This window comes from Oryx dammah, unplaced genomic scaffold, assembly GCF_014754425.2.
Source record: "Oryx dammah isolate SB20612 unplaced genomic scaffold, SCBI_Odam_1.1 HiC_scaffold_28, whole genome shotgun sequence".
NCBI classification, from domain to species: Eukaryota; Metazoa; Chordata; class Mammalia; order Artiodactyla; family Bovidae; genus Oryx; species Oryx dammah.
In genome coordinates, this window is record NW_024070212.1 from 53746897 (window position 1) to 53751058 (window position 4162).

The window sequence follows — 4162 nt, forward strand, 5'->3', positions numbered from 1 at the left end:
TTTGCAGGGAGTACTTGGTGTTGATGCTACCACCTCATATAAGCCATATTCTGTGCAGACATCCAGACTCAATAAACAAAGCAAAACAAAAACAAAAAAGCAGTAGAGAGCATCTTGTTTTATTAAAATCTTGTGCTAGAAGTAGTATTTTCTTTCTCTGACACTGAGGAGAGAGCATAGGGCTTGGACCCAGAGGACTTCAGTCTGAATCTGCTTCCTTCATTCAGAGCCTTGTGGTTGGATACACCCCTGATGTTGCTGAGGCACAGACACTGAGGATTCAGTTATTAAAATTTTCCTAGAGTGAATCTGGGAGGATCCTGGGAGGATCTAATGAAAACAATGGTGTTCTTTGTAAGGTGTAAAATTCTATATAAATGTTAGTTATGGTTCCTATTACTCTTGGACTAATCAAAATCATCAATATATGAATCATTGCCTAAAATCCTTTCCATTTATATTTGTCCCTTAATCTTTACAACAAGCCTAAGTGTTAAATAACATAATTATTCCATTTTACAGATGATAAAACTGAGGCTTCAGAATTTAAATTACAGCTCAAAGTAAAACAGCTGTGACTCTTCAGTGTGCTAGATCTTTGCTAAGTTCAGCAACTTTGGAATGAATTCTTTTATTCAACAAATATTGCTAAACTTACATTTACTGTGTGCTGTGCATTGCTTCTTGGCGTCCCAGGTGGCTCAGAGGTAAAGAATCAGCCTGCCAATGCAGGAAACAGGAGACACAGGTTCAATCCCTGGGTTGGAAAGATCCCCTAGAGAAGGAAATGGCAACCCACTCCAGTATTCTTCCCTGGGAAATCCAATGGACAGAGGAGCCTGGCAGGCTACAGTCCATAGAATTTTAAAGAGTTGGACATGAGTGAGCGAGTAAACAGCAACAGTAACACAACATGAATTGTTTCAAGTTCTGAGTAAATAGTAGTGAATAAAATGGACTAAAGTTTCTGCCCCTGTGAAGTTTACATTCTAGTGAGGGAGAGACAATATACACAGTAAACAGGTAAACTCTGTAGAATGTTAGGAAATGATGAGTGCTGTGGAGGACAAACAGAAGAGGACAAGGGGAATAGATGAGAGGAGGCACAAGATATTTTTAAATAGGTTGAACAGGCTTGCCTGTTGAGATAGTGACTTTTGAGCAAAAATTTGAAGAAGGTGAGAGAATGAGTCATGTGATGTCAGAGGAAAGAGTGCTCTGGTCAGAGGGGACAGATAGTGCAAAGGTCCTGAGTTGTGAGTATGTTGGGCATGTTTGAGAAGTGTGTGTTCAGTGGGACTGGAGTAAAGTGAGCAGGGGAGGGTAAGAAGTAGACCAGAGAGGCCAGATTGTATAGGTCTGTAGACCATTGCCAGGGTTCAGGGTTGCTATTTATAGAATGGGAGATGTGGAGGAGAGTGAATAGAGAAGTCTTATGACCTAGTGTATATTTTAAAAGGATCACTGGCCATTTTGTTGAGAATATACTTTAGGGGCTAAAGGTGGGTGTAGAGAAATCAAAAACTGCTCATTCCTGGTACAGAATGAAGTGAATTAGAACATGCTTCCAAATCTCATTTGGTGTACCTTAAACTCAGTTAGTTCATTTTCCATATAGCAAAATGAGTAAGCTGGAGAGGCCTATTTGAACACCTATTTATCTTGGCCAAATATTTTCTTCTCCCATCTAGAAGTCATTTGTTTGGCCATGTTGGTGCTATAACCAAAATGAGTTTTTCTATAATAGTGACATAAATCCTGGAATTCCAATAGAAGATTGGATTAAATAGGATTTTTTTTTCCTTTTGGTGGGTGGTATATTCCAACTGTGTGTGTATGTGTGTGTGTATGTGTGCGTGCGTGCGTGTACTCAGTCGTGTTTGACTCTTTGTGGCCTCATGGACTGTGCCCCTCCAGGCTTCTCTGTCCATGGAATTTTACAGGCAAGGAGTGGGTTGCCACTGCCTACCTCAAGGGATCTTCCCAACCCAGGAGTTGAACCCACGTTTCTTACATCTTCTGCATTGGTAGGTGGGTTCTTTACCATTAGCACTGCCTGGGAAGTCCCATTCCAACTACTTCTTATAAAAGCCAGTTTTATTTCCAGTATAGGTTGAGTAGTGATTTGAGAACACCATCTATCCCTCTTCTGACTGAAGATAGAATATAGGTTAATAGTGAAATATCATTAGCAGTCATTTTCTACTATGTATAACAGGATCAGAGCCATGATCTTTTGAAAACAAGGCTTGGAAAACTGACACAATGGGAATCTAAATTCATTGTGAGTAATATTTGATATTATTATCTAGTCTCTAGACTTCAGATCTGTACAGCTGAGCCTTAGGTGAGGAATTTGATGCTGTTGTTCTTATTGAACTGATAGAAATAGAAACTGCATAAACTATAGTAAGCTCCTCCATGGATATTCGAGTAACTTTATGGACCATGCTTGGGTTAATGTTAGGATAGAAATGCCATTAGGGCAGAATACTATTAATCCACTGGTGACATGTGTTAGTGATACTGGAAAGAAAGAAAGAAAGAAAAGAAAGTCGCTCAGTCGTGTTCGACTCTTTGCGACCCCATGGACTGTAGCCTACCAGGCTCTTCTGTCCATGGGATTTTCCAGGCAAGAATACTGGAGTGGGTTGCCATTTCCTTCTCAGGAGATCTTCCCAACCCAGGGATTGAACCCGGGTCTCCCGCATTGTAGGCAGAAGCTTTAACCTCTGAGCCACCAGGGTTAGTTATACAAATAATGAGGACTTTTGTAGTTTTAGCTCATTCCCCTATTAAGATTTGTAGGTGTTTTATATGAATGTATGATCCTCCCATTCACCCTCAGTGAATGACTCAGCTCCCTTTAACCTACCAAGAGACACTGTTATGGAATGTGACTGCCTTGTTTTCTTTCAAAATGCAGTACAGTTACTTTGGAATTACAGCTCCACTGTGTGACCAAGAAGTACCCTCAGTTGAAATACAAATTGTACAGTTTATTAGAAATATGAATTATATTTTTGTTACTTACTCAAGAGATCATGATTGGGAGGAGAAGTGGAGCAAAGAGGAGACTGTTCAAGAAAATATTAGGTTAATCTGAGGTTCTTCTTCATGTCTGATATGTCTTTTGCCAAGAATTGACCAAAAGCCTTTATGGAAGATGTACTCAGACAGTGACAGTCAATAATCTGTTAAAAATACCTCTGATGTTTGCCCCAACAGCAGGTACACTACAAAATTTGAACCAAACAGAGGAGACTAGCATGGTCCCTATGCAAAGATAACATGCAAATTCGTGAAGCACTTCCTATTTTTAAACCAAACTTATTATGAATTATAATTTTGTACTAAATACATATATCAAATCATTAAGTTGTATATCTTAAAATCATATCATGTCATGTATCAATTATATTTCAATAAAACTGGAAAAAATAGAAATATTTGTGTTAGGAGGCTGGAGGGAGAGCCAGAGTCAGGTAAGGCAGTCCTGTCTTTTGAGACTATAGTCAGGAATTTAGGAAGAAATTGGAAATGCAAAATGCTGTAGTAAGCACATATGTGGTTACCTGAAATCCACATCATTTTAAAACAAAGTGCTTAAGAGGGTATAAATGTTAGTATTCTACTGCCATCCCTGCCACCACAAATCTACAGCCTACTATTTTCCTACCATACGTTTTCTAATGATGCTTCTGTTGATAGAAAGCCCCAGTCATTTTTTATTAATGGATGCTGTGACTTCTTCCCACTCTCTTTCCATTGGCACAGCATTTACTGATTAAAGATGCTGGGTGAGTCAGAATATTCCTTGCATAATGATTGGTTAGTTGGAATGGGTACCAGCTCTTCTTTTGTGATAAAGAACAGTGTATATAAATAAGGGTAAGAGATTTTCTTGATGTTCAAGGTCTTTGGTCTCTGAGTTACAGACTATAAATTTCCTGGGCCACATTCTAGATGCAGAACTTCCACTGAAGTCAACAGAAGTTTTGTGACAAAATTAATGGCAGGAAAATGCACTATTATTATATATTATTATTTCTTTTTGACTGCTCTGAAGATAATTTGGTGCATAAACTATTGGAGAAGTTTTGAGTTTTTCCAGTGACTCATTTTCATGCAAATGTTTATCACATTTCTGGGTACTGTTTTC

General features: G+C 38.7%; 1 non-coding gene across 1 annotated transcript; it reads left to right on the plus strand.

Moving 5' to 3' along the window:
- The first annotated feature begins 3214 nt into the window (after window positions 1–3214).
- LOC120857103 lies at window positions 3215–3321 on the plus strand. The gene has a single exon (XR_005719583.1). It is a non-coding gene; the product is annotated as a U6 spliceosomal RNA (small nuclear RNA).
- The last annotated feature ends 841 nt before the right edge of the window (window positions 3322–4162 follow it).